The following is an 18,776-nucleotide window of genomic DNA, read 5'->3' as shown; positions in this document are numbered from 1 at the left end:
TCCTAACTGGATAGACCACACCCATAATATTATTTGAGAGGAAGCATGGCATAATGGAAATCATCAATTTGTACTCAGAGAAAGTGAACTTCCATCTTAGCTGTGCTATTTATTCTATCAACTTAGATAAATGATTCATTTCTTTTGACTTTCCTCAGCTGATAGATTAAGGAACAGGACTAGATATTCTCTAAGGTATCAACCTCCAGCTCTAAATTAATGATCCAACCTCCCGCTCTAAATTATGATCCAATGTGGTTATTTGGGACTGCTGTATTTTAGGAAAGATTTGACTAACTGGAGGATTCCTAGAAGAGGGTGACAAATATGGTGAGATGACTTGAAACTATGCAATGTAGGGATTGGTTGAAAGAATTGGGAATGAGTAGACTTTAGGGGAACATGATATTTGACTTTATGGATCTGAAGGACTGTCCAGTGGGAGAGGAATCAGACTGGTGGCCATATCCCAGAAGGAAGAGGTCTCATATTTCAGGGAGACAGATTTCATCTGCAAATAATGAAAAACTTCCTAACAAGTAGAACTGCTTCAAACTTCAATGAGCTCATATAAGACATAGTGGGTTTATCTTTACTAAGAGGTTGAATAAACCCTTGTTGAAAATTTTGCCTAGGGTTCCCTTTTTAGGTAGAGGTTGATTTTAGGATCTCATCCAGTGGCAAGTTTCTATGATTTATTAGCTTATGTTTCTTAGATCATAGAAAGGCATAAAATAAATAATGGCCCCTAGAAGAAGGACCATATATTAACACCTGTATTTATGATGTTGGTTTTTTTGCTTTAAAAAAATTAGATAAGTTTATTTTTTTCAGTTATCAAGCATATCTAATTCTTATTCTTTGGGTGGAAGCCACCAGGTAAATGAACTCCTATATGACTTTTTCTGCTATGGACTTCACATGGTTCTATTCTTGCATCTGTATGGCAAATATAATTAGGCATTATTTTATTATAATAATTATTTGTATTACTATGATACCCTTCTATTCTATTATAAGATATATAAGGGTACTCTTATCGTACCTAAATTATATGTTCCCCACTAATTAAGAGTGTTCTGCATATTTTAGGTATTTAACAGTTATTTGTTTAAATGAATTGAACTCAATTAATCAATCAATATTTATCAAGCACACACTATGTGTGCTGCATTATAAGAAATTAAAAAAGAAAAGTGAAATCTGGCCCTTGCCCTTAAAGTGAAGAATATGCAATATGGGTTTGCTAAATGTCTCTGGTTTTATGTTGCAGAAGCTAAGCGTCAGGTTTTAAGGTCAAATTTAAGTAATGGAATTTGCACTTTGGTGATAATATTTACAAAAACTGAAGGTAGACTTTTGTTGAATGGAACACAAGGCCAGGACAGAGACAAAAATTCAAAAGTCACTTGTTAGCCTTGTGGAAACACCTCTTGACTTATTATTGGTTATTTCTATGAAAAATTATCTAATTCTGTCTCTCTCTCTTCTCTTTCTACGTGGTGAGAGGGGCAGAGGAGAGAAACCCTTACAGAGCACCCTACCTGAATATGAACAAATAATAAAACATATTTATCAAGTACCTATGTGCCAGGCACTGTGTGTATCCCTATCTGACTCTTCTTCCATGAAATGAAATGGCTGAGCATTAACTCTCAGTCCTGTGTGTATGTGTGTGGGGAGGTAAGTATGGGTGTGGGGGGTATATATGGGGGGCTATGGGTATGGGTGTGGGTATGACTGTGGATGTGAATTTAAAAGATTATAGATCTGGAGCTGGAAAAAAACCTTGGAGGTCATCTAATCAAACCCCTTCATTTTACAAATGAAGAAACTGAGTCCAAGAGGGGTTAAGTTACTTGCTCAAAGTCACCCAGATAGTAAATGGAAGAAAAAAAGAGCCAACCCCAGGTCTTCTGACTCCAAATCCAGGATACTTTATAGTATATTATATTGTAATACTAATATTACAATAAAATTGTCAAAGGTAATAGAGTAGCAGATTTGAGATTCAAACTTGGCTCCTTTGACCAGGGATAAATGACTTAACTTCTCCAAGCCTCAGTTTTCCAATCTGTAAAATGGGGCTAGTAATACTTGAACTACCTCCCTGCTCAAAGCCAGGAAGACCTGGCTTCAAACTCAGCCTCTTCTCTGACACATACCGGTTGTGTGACCCTGGGCAAGTCATTTATCCTCTCATGCTCTAGGCAATCCTAAAACACAACTGTACAGAGAGGGTGCTGACCTGCATGGGTAAAGTGTCCTCACTTTGGGGTTCCCTACAGCAATGAAAATGTAGTGTCAGTGTCAGAGGAAAGAAAAGTGCACTTAGGAGAGATGTGATGATGAACTTGACAATAGGATGGAGAAGGAGTCAGGTGTCAAGAATGACATTTAGGTTGCAAGCCTGGATGACTGGGAGGTGGTACCATTGAAAGTAAAACTTAATACATCTGAAACTGAACTCATTGTCTTTCCCCCTCCCCAAAATTGTTTCCATTTCCTAACTTCCCTATAAGATTCTTGTGTCATCTAATTGTAAATGCCCAATAGGCAGTTGGAGATGTTGAACTGGTTAGGACTGGATACATCGATTTGAGAATCATCTGCTTAGATATGCTAATTGAATCCATGGGAAGAGCTGAAATCATCAAGGGAGAGAATATAGCAGGAGAGGAGAAGATGGCCAAGAACTGAGCCCTGGGAAGATATCCACCATCAGAAAGCATGACCTAGATAAAGATCCATTGAAGGGTACTGAGACTGAGAGGGAACAGTCAGGTAGGAGGAGAATTAGGATAGAGTAGCAGGAAAGAGAACATCAGGGAGATGAGAGTGATCAATAGTATCAAAGTTTGCAAAGAGGTCAAGAAGAATGAGGATTGAGAAAAGGCCACTAAATTTGGCCTGTAAGAAGTCATTAGTAATTTTGGAGGGATGAGTTTTGGTATAAAGATAAGGTTGGAAGGCAGACTGTATTGGAAGGCAGACTGTATAGAGTTAAGAAAAGAATGAGAGGAAAATAAGTTGAGACATTTATTAGAGTCAGCTTTCTCAAGGAACATAGTCACAAAAGGGAGGAGGAAGGCAAGGTGAGAACTAACAGGAATGGATGGGTCAAGTGACGGATTTTTGAGGGCAGGGGAGATATGAACATCTTTAAAGTCAATAGGTAAGTAGCCAGTAGAAGGAGAAAAACTAAAAATAGGTGAGCACCGAATCCAGAGAGAGTGGGGATGATAGAGAATGCAGGTAATCTCTTGGAGAAATCTAGATGGAATTAAGTAATTTGTCCATCTGGAAGGATTTGTCCTGGCAAGGAGAAGGGCCACCTTCTTGTGACACAGGAATGAAGGAGAGAGTGTCAGAAGGCATCTGAATGGTATGAGATGAGGAGGAGGAGAAAAGTGGGAATTGGTGAAGGAACTCAATTTTTTTCAGTGACATATAATATGCTACAGTGATATTAGCTCTCTCATTTTTATTCCTGGATAGTCAGTTTGTTATTGTTCATCAAAGAGAAGAGAGCATCTGATAAACCAGTTCTCACCAAGATGCAGAGAGGCACAGGATTCCTGATAGTAATTTCCACTACTAAAAGGTGAACCCATATTATTGTCAATATTTCCAGGTTTAGAGATGCCAGGGAAAAAAAGCAATAATTAAATCTCCTGGTATGTAAGCTTAGCTTCATTGGGGGGCGGGGGGCAGTAGCTTTTCCAGATGACATCATTCTATTCATATTCATGCTTCTTGTACATATCCGTCATTCAATGTTTTGTTGTTTTAATATGAGCTGCCAGAGGAGGTAACGGGGCTGGTGCAAGATTTAATTTCTATTGAAATGGTTTGATTGGAATATGAGGAACAAGAAAAGACTAAATCTGCTTGCATTAGATATGATTTAGTCAAAATGGAGAGTTCAGACTCTTCTGGCACATGGAGCAAATTTATGACACTTAAGCTTTTCACATTCATCTTTCAAAGTTCCTACCTATAATATTTTCTTTTCTTGGCCCCTTGAAGATAATGAATGGGTTTTGCTTCATACCCACAACTTGAGATATGGTATGACCTGATACTTTGGACGATAAAATTCCTTTTGGAAACACTTTTAGTTTACAGACAAGAAACCATAAGCATGCTTGCTGGGAATGCCAAAGAATCAGCATTGTTGGTTTACCTCATTAAAGTATAACAGAAATGTTTTGCTCACAGTGTAGTAATCTAAGGGACATCATTATCTCTACAGAAAGGTGTAATATCACCTTTGGAGGTTGGCAGGGGATTCAATTGTTAGGTCTTTTTGCTCCCCCCCCCATGTCCTATTGTCTCTGCAGTTAAATGGCATCTCCTTTCACCCCTTTGCCACTTCCTTCTGCCCAACCCTCTGGGTAGTAGGAAGCAACCTTGATAACTTTGGCAAGTCACTGCGCTATAAGATTTTTCTAGTTTATTTGAAAGAACTGAATTTATTTGGCTCTTTGGAAAATCTGTCTAAAGTATACTTTGTCATCCCGTTTAGATTTTTCCACTGTGTTTTCAAAATAGCTGTTAATTCTCAACAATCAGAATGTTCTACTTTTGTGCAATGAAATATTTTCATGACTGAAGAGGATAAAGTCAATGTTTGGCAAGGTGGTAAACTTAACGATTTAAAAATAACATTCATATGCAAAGAGGTTACATTCTACATGGTCTATTCATTTTGTCTTTCTCTCTCTTTGACACAGGACCAAGAAAGGAAACATTTGAAGGGATGGATAGAAATGGATGGTTTGTGAGACTGTCTAACTCTGATTCAGAGCCCCTCAAAGTAAGTGTTCTGGCTGTGTGAGGAAAGTGGTATTAGGCCTGGAGGAGTGTAACAAGTGATTAGTAAATTGAGTTGCTTTCAACACAACTTAAGAGTATAGAATAAATATGGATTAGTGCTCTGGTCAAAGTTTTTGTACTATGAGGCACAGTTGACATGAGTGGAGGAGTAGCTGAGACAAAGATTTAACCAGAAAAACATATTTTCCATGCTAATCCTACTGGGGACTCATTATTAAGCCTTTACTTTTCATTTGTTAACAGTTTGTCACCTTCTTAAACTCAGAATGACTGAAACTCATCTCAGGTTTCTGGCAAACTGTTGGGATGTAGTCATTTTAGCCACAGTGGACTTTAAAGAAGACTTAAAACAAAATATTTTACAGCAGAAGCAAATGTCTTTCAACTTCCTTCTCTTGGAACTAGAAGCAGCATTCCAGACCTTTTCTTTTGCAGCTGCTTAGAGGAAGATGCTGTTTACTCTGGGCAACATACATGTGTCTGAGAGGGTAGACCCGTTGCAGCTCTATTGCTGTTGTGCCATCTATGGCCATATGTGCATATTAGCAACAACAATAAAACATCGCTGCATTATCCAAAAAGTATGGGGCTCTGATAAGATGAAAGCTTTTCCCCCAGAGGGGCTGGTTAGTGTGTGGGGGTGGGGACTGAAGGAAGGAAATACATTAACCCATGGTTCTGATAGAAATGGCCTTTTCCATTATGGAGAGAGTGGATACACTAAACACATGTGACTGGTAGAACTGTGGGAAAGAGACTACTGTCTCACCCTCCTCACTTCTGTTTATATGGGCTAGTAAGTGGTTAGAATACTGGGGAAATGGTGATTTGTCCAATGGGAAGTGGGCCATGAAAAAAACAGTGAGTGAGAGTAAAGGGCTCTGATCGAGAAAGGGTATTAGGGCCAATGGAAACCACAAGCACTTGGAAGCTGGGCTTCTCTTTTGTAAGAGTTCATATACTGTTCACTTCTTTTCATTGTCCTGCTGTAGGAGTCAGTAGCCTCCACCTTGTTTTATATCCAGTTATCTGTTTAGCTTTCATAGGAAGAAAAAGAAAAGTCAGTTGACTAGAGCCTTTTTCTCATTCAGGTCACAGCTGGTAGACACCACCTGAGTAGACACTAGGATGTATTCAGCACCTTCCTATTTTTCTGCTCTTCTTGGGTTCCATTGTGGAGGCAGATTTTAGTGCTGCCTGGACGTGTGGAACTTGGCAAGATGATCTTTGAATCATTCTTCTAAGTATAATACTACCATGACTCGTATCTAATAAGGGGAACTGTGATGTATCTCTAAATCATTAAAAAAATACAGTATGATATTTGGGAACTTTCTATGTATCAATTCTATATTGAAATTTAGAGTTAGAAGGGAATTTTTAGATAATTTTATCCAATCCTCAGATTTTACAGATGACAAAAATGAAATTGGGCCAGTGCATTCCCCATTATACATGCTACCTTTCTCAGCAGAGATATTGCCATAAGTGTTTGTCAGGCATAGAAATCTCTTTGCATCCCAGACTCAGCATAAATGGCCTCTAAGCATTCCAGGAAAAGTTTCAAAATGACATCTGCTGTATATTTCTGTCAATTGGAGGCTTTGAAACTTCACGATAATAATAGCCAGCGATAGAGTGCGAAATAGGTAGGCTCTCTAACATTAAAGATGTTGTTATTAAAATGATCCTTGGTGCTCCTACTCTTATCTGTCTCCGTCTGCATGTTGCTTCCTAAGTAATCGCCTACTTTGCCTACTCCTAGTTCCCTTTCTAGAGTATGTTATAAACCAAATGAGAAATTTCATTAACAAAGTAGCACATTTACTAGATATATGCTCAGAAACAATTGCTTTGTTCTATGAGTTCCTACTACTTCCATTAAAATCTAGAGCTGGTCTTGACTTCGCTGATGAGTCAGAATTCTGAGGATTCCAGGGAGTCGTTGACTGCCATAAGCCACGTTGTCTTCTTTGCTGTATTGCTCCCCAGTAAATCAGAAATGAAGTGATTCAATCTTCAGTGATGAAACTGGACAGCTTGACATGAAAGAGGGATTGATCCCAACAGTGATAGATTGTCTGAGCAGTGTCTAATACCTGAGCCACTCTTTCATAGACTTAGAGAATCATAGTCAACAGCACCATCTCTAAATATGCAAGATTCAATATACAGGTGGAAAGAGAGCGAGCTTCAATGCACAGGTACAACAAGATTCAGGGTTCAGATTCTCATAATTCAGTACATCAAAATTACTATGATTTCACTGGTGTGCATATTGATCCCACAGAATCACATCCCACCTGCTCCATACCTCAGTCTTTATGAATTTCCATGGCCTAAAGATTTGTTACCAAGAGGCCCAATGTCCTACTGATAAAGTTCTCCAAACTTAATTAGACTTGTCCTTGATTTCAGACACAGTCCATCAACTGGACTCACACTCAAAACCTTTCCAGCTTGTTTTGTTGGAATGATCTTGAAGAATCCAAGGTCATCTCTATGCCATGCTGAGCCATCAGAGCAGGACATTAATGGAGTGCTAAAATGTTTATGATTGAAAAGGAACAGCTGAGTAATAAGGTTAAATAACGGTTTTTGTTCCTGAATGAATTATCTAAATTTATATAGGCCCAGGGGTGGGGAACTTGTGGCCCCGAGGCCACCTGTGGCCCTAGGTCCTCAAGTGTGGCCTTGGATTCAGTCAAAGGCCACACTTGAGGACCTAGAGGGCCACAGGTTCCCCATCCCCGTAATAGCCTGTTAAAATTTTGGGTAGCTCTATTAAGAAGTTTTTTTAAAATATTAAATCTAAATTTGCTTTTCATCTTCCACCCATTACTCCTCATTACACCTGTTCTGGCAAAGCTGAACAAGTCTGATATCTCTTGCATGTGATAGACTTTCAAATGAACAGATATCATTCACCCCACTGGTTCTGATAGTCTGGTGGTTGTCTTTTGTTCTCTAAGAAGACCAAAATGACATCACTATGTTGGGGTCAAGGTCCAGTGTGACAAACTGTGGCTGATTAGACCAATACGAGCTCAGAAGGCTCACCACAGGTCAGGCGCAAATAGTCCACATGAACATTTAGGGTGGAGATGTCTCTAAATTTGTGCATCTTAAATTTCTTTTGAGCTATTGCAATTCTGCTTTGTTCATAAAGTACAGAGCCTTCCTTGATGCGGGCGTACCATGATGGGCGATCCTGTGCCAGTGTCTCCCTTGTTTCACCATTGATTCCAAAGTTCTTTAGAGAGACCTTGAGAGTGATCTTCAGAATCTTCCTAAGACAATTCAAATGGAAGCAAGTCAGTTTCCTGGCATGGTGCTAGTATACTGTCTGGGTTTCACAGATATAGAACACTGAGGTCAGCATAATGGCTCTGTAGACCTTCAGTTTGGTAGAAAGCCGAAGAGACCTTTTATCTCTAATATTTTCCTTAAGAGCCTCCCAAACTTCACTAGTTATCTCTTCATTGAGTTAAACATCCCTAGTTCCTTCAATTGGCCTGGTATGATTGATCTAAACTCACTTCATCATCTTTGCCACCATCTTCAGGTTCCTTTTCTGTTTATTAATAATCTTCCTAAAATGTGGCACTCAGAATTGAATGAACCTCCAACTTCAGATATGGTCAGGCCAAAACAGATTAAAGCCAGACCATCACTTCCCTAATCTTGCCTACTGTGCTGTTCTTAATGCAACCCAAGTTTGTATTAGCTTATTCAATTGCCATATCACATTGATTACTTATAATAACCTTACAGTTCACTAAATCTCCAGTGATTTTTCAGATATCCATGTCTCTATCATCTTTTTTTCCTCATATTTTGTAATCCAAGGTTAAAAATATATGTTTACATACACATATCTATATCTATCCATCTATCTATCAATCTATCTATCCATCTATCTATCTAATCTGTCTGTTCAAATATTTTTGTATCCTGATTCATTCAATATCTTAACTGTACCTCCAGGTGTCTGCTGAAGCTTGTTGTTAAATTTTCAGTGTGGTTACTAATACCTTGGATGTTTGATGGTTGTCTAGACTTAATAAAATTATGGAAAAATATAATAGTGAAGATTAAAATTAAAAGTTCAGAGAGCTTGGTGTTAAATATTTAATAGCATGAGGACTATTGTCCTGTAAGAAAGGAGGAAAGGGATCATTTCAACTCTTTGGAACTACTTCTGATATGGAGAGAACTGATACAGAGAGAAGTGAGCAGAGATAGAACAATTTCTACTATAACATTAATACTATATAAATGGACAGTTTTAAGGACTTTGATAAACTGATGAATAATGAAATGACCAGAAACAAGAGAATAATTTATACAATAAGACAGCAATGTAAAAAAAAAAACAACTTCTAAAGTTGTAAAACTTCTGATAAATACATTGACCATTCTTGATTGCAGAGGACCAGTGATGTAACATGTGATCCATTACTGAAACATGACAGATTTAGGGTGTAGAATGAGACATAAATATTTTTATATAAGGTATTGAGGGAATTTGTTTTGCTTGACTATTCATATTCGTTAAAAGAAATTTCTTTTTCTTTTTTTTCCCTCAGGGGAGCTGGTGGTGGGAGAGAAAATAGATTTTTCATTAAAAAAGAGAGATGGGAGGGTCTTATAAATGTGAAATGATGTATGTACTTTCAAATGGTCAGTGCATTATTAGTTTTACTTAACTGTTTTAACATCATTACAATTGATCTTTCATAAATTGGGAGTATAAGAGTAATTTGTAAATGTCAATAATGTAAAAATTAAACTTGGTAATTATGTTAGCAATATAAAAACATATCAATAAAACTAAAAAGAAATAATCAAACCAGAAGACAAAAGGAAGTTACAACTCTAACCCTAACTATCCACACAGCTAAAACCAAGTGGATCAAACATGCGTGTTGCCTAGACTGAGGTGAAGTTGAATGGACACCCCATATATACTGGACAGTCACAATTAAAGGACAGTGAACTTGGCCCAAAACAGAATTGGAGGAGAAAGATGGACTGGTTTGCCTTTGGAAATTGTACAGTGCTATTCAAGACCCCAAGTTTCCATAGAAAACAAAGTTTTTATGTTTTTAATACCAAGATTCATCTGGTGATGATGTCTGCCCTTGAGTCGAAGAATGCTACAGTCTCTGAAGAATTAAAGTTGCAGAGGGAAATGGAGAGGCACATGGGTGGAAGGAGGTTGCAACTGGGGAGAAGTGAATAAAAGGATATTATCAGAAGGACAATCCTCAGGAAAAAGTGATGAGCCAATCATGAAGTGAGAATGAGAGATGCTTGACAGACAGTCTTTATATTCTATCAATATCTACACAATTTCAAGGAATTCAGAGGAAGACCCTTAGCACCTAAGTTGGGGGAGTAGGATATGGAAGATTTATAGGAAAATGTGGACAAATATCACATAAGATGAGAAGTGTGGATTGGTTGCATGTCAGGCCATTACCTGTAGTGCTTACCAGTCTGTTGTAGAAGTAAAAAAAGCAATCTTTGGACTTTTGGTTTTGCATTATTTTTACCTAAGACACTTCTACTGGGGGCAGGGGATGGGAATGAGAAGAGGAGAAAAAGCCATTGCTTTATTGAATATTCTGAGAGTTAATTCAAGATAAGATGTGCCTTTTTTGAAGGCCCCCGACACAAAGCACTAGGAAATGTCTTTTTGGCTAACGTGTATATATGCATCTGATATATTTTTCATGATCAAAAAAGTCTAAGGTATGTTGAAAATTTAGTCCATTTGGATGGCTTCATTCTGTTTATAACTGCATTTCCCTCAGCCAAAACATCCTGATGTAGTCAATTTGTGGCTATCCATGATTCTTCCAGTTGTTATTTCTGTCTTCTTTTCCATATTACCTAGGTTATGCTTATTACTGGACATGCTGGATCCTTGATTAAAAAAGGAGAGGAGAGGAATTCTTGTATATTCCTACAAAGAAGGGATTGTTTTGCATTTTTTCCCCTATTGCCCAGAATAGTGTCTTGTGCATAGTAGGTCCTTGATACATTTTTTGTTGAATTTGGATTGAACTGACTTGAAAGAGGCTTAGCATTCTGCACATTGTCAAGACCTCCTTTTTATTTATTGTCAGTTGGCTAATCCTACTCCCAACTGAGTCATCAGTTGCAATTCCTGTAGCAACTCTAGCTTACACACCCTGGACTGGAATTCAGAGTATCACACCAGTCATCTTTCAACTGATGCTTTAATCAGCAGTTTCATAGGACTTGATCTCCCTTTTCATTTAACCTGCATCTTCTTCCTTGGCAGATGATTTCCTCAGAAAAAATGACTATCTCAGTAAGTAAATGTAAATCTCCAATTCTAATCTCTTCCCACCCTAGTACTAATCAGTCAGTCAATCTTTTCATTCTCTCCATTAAAAATCTGCTAATCTTTTAATTATTAATATGATATTGCTGGCTAGGACCTCTTTGGTATATAATGTTTATATATAATCTGTACCACGAAATGGTTTGGTAGAAGATGGAAGCTAGATAAGGGTATTGCAGAATCATGAAATCCCAAAGATGTGAGACCCCAGAGACCACATAGGCTAATCCATATGGGATTAAGAATCTTCTTTACAATTCATCTGAAGTGACCATCTAGCCTTTGCTTAGAGACCTCCAAAGAAGGGGAACACATCACCTCCCAGAGGCAAACCATTCTACTTTTGGACAGCTCTAATTGTTCACAAGCTTCTTTTCCCCTTGATTTCAAGCGTAAATTTGCTGCTTTCACTCATTACTATGAAATCTTCCTTCTGGAGTCAAGTTGATCTAATTCCCTTTTCAATGACATTACTTCAAATGCTGGAAGACAGCTTTCTGACAACTCTGTGGTTTTGTCAGAAAATCCTAGTTTATTAGCTTATCTTTCTTTCTAGAAGGCATATTTCTACCTCCCTATCCTCTCTGCTAATCTCCAGTCTCTCATCTGTCAGTCAATGAACATTTATTAAGCACCTACTAAATACGCCAGACACTGTGCTAAGCACTGAGGACATAAAAAAAGTCAAAACAAATCAGCAAACCAAAAAGCTGTCCTTGCCCTCAAGGAGCTTACATCCTAATTGCCTAATAGACATCTAGAACTCTACGTCCTATAAACATCTTAAACTGAACATATTTCCCCCTAGTATTCTTCAAAACATTTGGATGCAGCTGGTAGTATACTGCATAGAATTCTGGACCTGGTGTCAAGGAAACCCAAGTTCAAATATGGCCTCAGACACTTACTTACTAGCTGTGTAATCCTAGGCAAGAGGCTTAACTTCTGTTTACCTCAGTTTCCTCAAATGTAAAACAGGAATAACAAGAACAGCTACCTCACAGTTTATGAAGATCAAATGAAATATTTTAAAAATCAATTAGCACAGTGCCTGACACTGTGAATAATGAATAATGAAATATGAATAATGAAAAATATTAGGCATTCTATATAATGCTTTTTCCCTCCCTCCCCACTGCCTTCCAAACTTCCCTATTACTCTTGAGGGTACCACCATTTTATTAGTATCCTAGGTTTGAAATCTAGTCCTCTTTCTTTCTCACCCTCTCCATTTCCTGTTGCCAACCATGTTGATTTTGCCTTTATAAAATCTTTTGAACATGCCGCCTTCTTTCTTCTGATACTGCCACTACCCTGGTGCAGACCCTTATCTCTGCATGTGTGGCTTATTGCAGTAGTCTGCTGGTTGGTCTGCCTGCCACAAATCTCTCCTCATTACAAGTCTATCCTCTACTCAGCTGTCAAAGTGATTTTCCTAAGGCACAGGTTTGACCATGTCATGCCTCCTACTCTACAAACTCTAGCATCTCCCAATTACCTCCTGGTTGGTATTTGAAGCCTTTCATAACCTAGTCCCTTGCTCCACCTTTCCTATATTCTTGTACCTTCTACTCCCAACCCTACCCCCAGTACATTTTCACTGGCTGTTCTTCACGGGTGGAATGCTCCCCTTTCATCTCCACCTCCTGGCTTCCTTCAAGTCCCAGCTAACATCCCACCTTCTATAGGAAGTCTTTCTCAATCTCTCTTAATTCTAGTGCCTTCCTTCTGCTGATTATTTCCTGTTTATCTTTCTATATTTGTATCTATATATCTATATCTTGTTTGTACATGCTTGTTTACATGGTATTTCCTCATTAGATTGTGAGCTCTTTGAAGACAGGAACTGTCTTTTGCCTTTCTTTGTACCCCTAGTTTTTAGCACAGTGCTTGGCACATAGTATTTACTTGAAAAATATTTTTTGGCTGATTTACTGTTTAACCTTATTCTGTTAGCTCTATTTTCTCCACATGTTAATTTCTTCCATCTGTGATGACCAATGACCAGTATGTTACCCACAATGTTCCCAAATTCTACTCTGCTCTAATATTTCCAAGTAGAACTGGTCTAATAATAATTCAAAACAATTGACTAGGGTCTTTTCTTTCACTTTCTAATGACCATTTGAGAATCAGATAGTAGGCAATGTTTCTCAGGATAATAGTGTAACACCAGTTCCAAAGCCCACTGGGATTGAACTCTCTCCTTATTGGTAGAGATCAATCTCCCAGGCATACTTGAGGGGTGAGGGAGAGTTAAGGAGAGTAGGAAAAAGGAGAGCTCTTCAGTTCCTTTGGACAGACTGGAAACTTGAAGAGAACTCAAAGAAGACTGAAGAGCCTGAAGCTTTCTCTTGTTCCTGCCAACTCTGGCCTGCCTCTCAAGCAGGTGTGGGACACTGATCTTAACCAATTAGGAGAGAGTGCATACAATAGGCTTTGGCACTGGGGTTGCAATCTAGAATCATGGATTTAGTGCTGCGAGGAGCATTAGAGAAGATCATGTACGACCTCCTCATTTTACAGATGAAGAAATTAAGTCCCAGGGGATTGTGAGATGTGAGATTTGAACTCAAGTTCCTGACTCTAAATCCAGGCTGACTTATTCCACTATTCACACGTTGTTTCTCCTTTAGTGCATAGCATAGTACATAGTAAGATCTTCATAAACACTTTTAAACTCTTGTTTAATTGAAGTGAGTTGAAGACCATGAGTAGAAACCGCTCAGAGAATGCAGTTATTACAATTAATTCTTTTGTTAGGAAAGACAGGCCAATAAAATGATGTTTCCTGATAATGGCATTGGGGCCACATAGCCACGATGACAAAAAGGAGCTTTTCCTTATTAGGGTCTTCACTTCCACCAGCTGTGCATGACTGACCTCTCTGCAATTGGAGAGCTCCAGTCCATGTTGTCTGGGAATAGGTACACTGTACAGCTCCATAAAAACAGCACTTAACAAAATAGATGGGAGTAATTCCTTAGGGATATTGTTAAAGAGATTGCTATTACTTCCAGCAATACAATTTATGCTTCCTGAAAGAATACTACTTTGGGTTCTTTTCCAAAAAGAAAAAAAAAGTAGCTCTCTGCGTGTTCAATACTGTGACTTGGCTTCAGGAATGTTATTTGCTGGCCAGGCTAGTCCTACCATCATTAGTTTGAATGAAACCTTCCCTTTTCGATGATATTGTAATGTCAGTGGAAAGTGGAAAGGAAATATTGTCCAGGCAAAACCCAAGATTTCCAGTGGGAATTCATTACTATTCAGAAGACTTATAATGAAGTACTGTCTCAGTTGACAGTATTTGACTTTAGAAGAGAGGTGGACTCAACAAAATGTCACGGAAGAAAACTGTCCACTTTTAGCAATAGAAGTTAGATAGGGAACATACAATTTATGAAGTTATAGCTGTACTGGACCAAAAGCATTTCTAATACCCCTTCAACTCTCTTTCTTTCTCCATCAAGAATGTATACTTAAGTTTTCTCACAACTAATGGGGTAACCCAAAGGCTTCAAGAGTTTCATCACCATTGCAATAAAAAAAGTATTTCAAAAGTACATAATTGTCTATGGTTGTGTACTAAATACCATATTAAAATGACCCATGATGAACACAAGTCCACCCATTCAATGTAATATGAAGAGCATTTTTCACAGACTCATGGATGGAACATTTTTAGGGAGTAGGGGTAGGGGTGTAGATCTATGAGTTAATTGGTGGAGGGAACTCTTGGCAAGGAAACTTCCTCTTTCAAATCGTATCAAAACTGTTCTGCAACTTATATTCTTAAAAGAATTGCTTGGGGGTCCTGAGAGTTTAAATGATTTGCCAAAGGCCAAACAGCTGGTGTGTGTCAGAAGTGGGGCTTGAACACAGCTATTCCTGAATCTGAGGTTGGTTTTCTCTTTACTATAACATGGTGGCTCTCATTAGGAAGTACATTAAAATCAGCAGAAATAAACATCGAGCCAGGGTATGGATAGAAAATAATGCTTTTATGTATAGGTAAAATGTAAGCATGTTTTGTAAAACACAAGAAAGCACATATCTGGGGACTATAGGTTTGGAAATGCTATGCAGAGGGTGAAAAGATTTTGCCAGCTCTTATTTGATCGATTCAACAAGACTTCAGGGAGAAGGTGAGATTTCTAATAGTATTTCAGCAATGAATGAGAGCTCATTTTTGTGGTAAAATGGAAATTTGTCAATTCATAGAAATTTGAGAGGGAAGGTGCCTCAGAGATCATCTAGGTTAACCCCCATTTGATGTAGATGAGGAAACAAGTTCAGAGAAATGATGTGTCCAGAAGGGTCACAGAAAGAGACAGGAGTGGTATGTAGAAGGGCCAGGTTTTGAACCTAGGTCATAGGATTGTAGCTCTGTATGGGACCCTAGAAACCATTTAGTTCAAACCATACCTGAACATTGTGAGAAATGAATATTCCTCTCTTATCTTTAATAACTAATTATTGCATTAGGACCAAGGTTTTTCCATTTTCTACTTCCTCATCCAGGAACCAATGAGTGTGGGAAATATCTCTTAGAATTTTACCCAGGTCAAGATCTAATCAGACAGTAAAAGAAATTCTAAGTTTGGGTCAATGGGCATATTCCTGTTCATTTTGTTTGCTCAGACAGGCCTGGGAAAAGGTTAATTCTCACTATTATCAAGACAGGTGATATGGAAATTGATATCTCTTTGACTAAGATTTGAGTGACCTAAGTCATGTACCCCAAGATTGCTCACCTCCCATTGTGTTAACCAATCAGAGGTGATTAGGTGTCTCTCAGGAATACCTCCTCTTCAAAGAGCATATGAACTGTGACCCCACCACCATTAGGGGCTCTGGTCTAAGAGAGACAGCCAAGTGACCATCCTTTTATTAATAAACTACTGGCTTTATTAATAAAATGATTAAATTCAAAAACCATGTCTTTTGAAACTTTTTAATTGTCACAAGATGAATGCTTTCTACCACACTGATAAATGGACATCAAATCTCTGCAGGAAGATTTCCAATGGTGGGGGGAAACTAGGAGCAAGCTCCCAAGGTAGCCCACTACCCCTTTATATAGCTGTAATTGTGAGGACGATTTTTACCCCTTGCACCTTTTTCTGCTCCCTTTAGTTAAACATAACATGCCTTATCCTTTTTCTCCTTGTATGTTTGCATACCTAAATAAAACCATCATGTCCCCCCTCAGTCTCTTCTTCTCCAGGCTAAAGAGGAATTCTTCAAGTTTCAGATTCTGAGCTTTCCATCACATAATGTTAACTGGTACTTGGAAGAGAGGATGAGGAAGAGGATCAAAGAGAAATGGTGATACTTTGGAGAATGTCCAGCAGTATGAGAACAGAGAAAGACAAGTGACTAAGGGACAAAATGTCTGCTATGAGTGGGAAGGTGGACACTAAGGCAGACAAAGTTAGCTTGGTGAATGGTATTGGTGATAAGGACAAGGTAAGAGGCCAGTGTTCTCATTTGTATGCACAAAGATATCATCTGTAGGAGAGCCTCATTGTGTTACTGATGAAAGTTTTTGATCCCCTGGGTGAAATTAATGGAGGAGAGATAGGAAATTAGAAGGAAGGGACAACCTTATCAACCTTCCCTGCCTCCTCAAATATTGCTAGTGCAATTTGACTGGATCCTACTTCTGTCCTTTTTGTTCCTTATCTTGTATCATATTTGCCTGCACATATCTTGTATTCCTTCAATGGATGGGCAGTTAGGTGGCACAGTGGATAGAGTGCCAGCCCTGGAGTCAGGAAGACTCCTCTTCCTGAGTTTGAATCTGGCCTTGGGAACTTATTATCCGTGTGACCTTGGACAAGTCACTTAACCCTGTTTACCTCAGTTTCCTCATCCATAAAGTGAGCTGGAGAAGGAAATGGCAAACTACTCCAGTATCTCTGCTAAGAAAAACCCAAATGGGGTCACGAAGAGTTGGACACAACTGAAAAGTAACTGAACAACAAAGTGGAATGTTACCTTTTTGAGGGGAGAGGCTGTTTTATAAAAATCTTTGTATCTCTGGTGCCTATTCCTCTCCTTGAATGGACGAATCAAAAACACTTGTAGCTCACAGTCATTGAGGGAGACAATATATAAAGGAAAGTAAATTCAGCTGTAGGGTGGGTGGAAAGGTCTAGAAGTAGGAAGAGTACAGTGGCAGGGCCCAGAGATCCTTAGGTTTCATATGTAGGTCAGATTATAATTTCTGGGTATCTGGTGCATATAGAAAGAGAGCTGATGGTAAGGTCTAATGGTGCTCCATCTCACTAGATGGAAGAGAGTTGATGACTCCCATCTCATTCAAATGGTTAGGGCAGTGAAGAACATAAATGGGGTTTGGGAGGTCTTAAAATGTTGGTGGGTTGGAGACAGGTGATCTTTTAGTCCTTTTCACATTTGAAAACTATGCTCCTGAGGTCTTACAGTGTTTTATATATTTCAAAGCACTTTCATATACAGTATTTCATTTAAACCCAATGATAATTCTGTGAAATAGGTAGGACAGCTATGCTTTCTATTTGTCAGATGAGCAAATTTAGGCAAAGAGAAGTTGTCATTTGCCAAAGGCTACTACAAGCTAATTAATGACATGTCAAGCAGCAATCCTGGTCTCTTTTTTGCTAATTCTGTATCCCATGCTGTCCATTTAGTTGACTAGCTGACCAGCAAGCTGTGCATAAAATCCCTTATTGAAGAAATGGGATTGTTGTCCCTAGGTACATTGCTTCCCATTTAGCAGCACCTAGAACAGTGTCTGGTGTATGAGAAGTATTTGATAAATGCTGGTTTACTGAATTAAATTGAGTCCCTTTTTGGTGAGTTCCACTAGAATGAACACATTTCCATGACTCTCATTTCTCTTTTAAAGCTCCTTTTCCATCTATTAGTGATATATTTTATCTCTGGTGACTTGAAATCCCAAAGACAGATTTGTACATCTCTCTCTATTCCTCATCTTATCTAGGTCTCTTGCATTCAGTTACTTTGCTTTCTATTTTATATTGTGTAGAATACCACACCAAACAAGAATTGAACTTCCGACATGTCTAGAGCAGCAAAGGATTTTTTTTGAACATGTTTTAAGAAAATCTGACAAACCTAAATTGTTCTCAAGGAGTGCAGACACAACTTCTCAATAAATGCCTTTCGTTGGGAAACTGCAGCAGACAGATTTGAAGTCTGAAGAAAGGCATTGGGACTCCAAGAGAGAAAAAAAATCAAGTGCTTTTGGAAGAAATCTGGTTACCAGGGGAAAACTGTGAGTGTCTGCAGAAGGATAATGGGCCTGAGAAGAGTGATTGGGAGATTGGGAAATAACATCGAGCTTCCCAAGAAAAAAGTTGAGTGGTTGAAGAAAGACATTGGAAGTTTAAAAGAGAAACAGAGAGGCCTGGGGCTAATTTTTGCTGGTTTATTTTCTCCCCCATTTGTTTATTTGCTACGAGTCAGATTTTGGAGCAATTAGCAAAATATCATGCAAATATTCCCAGTGTGACTACACATGAATAACTTTAATTCTGCTGAACATTTGTCT

General features: G+C 38.5%; 1 long non-coding RNA gene across 1 annotated transcript in view; it reads left to right on the top strand.

The window, feature by feature from the left end:
* The window catches only part of LOC114045435, a 60,197-nt gene extending 49,898 nt beyond the window's left edge, over nucleotides 1-10,299 (top strand). The window contains exons 2-3 of the long non-coding RNA XR_003569373.1: nucleotides 4,737-4,819; nucleotides 9,740-10,299. This is a non-coding gene — a long non-coding RNA (uncharacterized LOC114045435). The remainder of the gene's footprint in view (nucleotides 1-4,736; nucleotides 4,820-9,739) is intronic.
* Nucleotides 10,300-18,776: the final 8,477 nt, after the last annotated feature.

Source organism: Vombatus ursinus, unplaced genomic scaffold (genome assembly GCF_900497805.2).
Source record: "Vombatus ursinus unplaced genomic scaffold, bare-nosed wombat genome assembly UNPS02014778.1, whole genome shotgun sequence".
NCBI lineage: Eukaryota > Metazoa > Chordata > Mammalia > Diprotodontia > Vombatidae > Vombatus > Vombatus ursinus.
The sequence above is the reverse complement of the archived record's forward strand: the minus strand, read 5'-3'. Positions and strand labels throughout refer to the sequence as shown.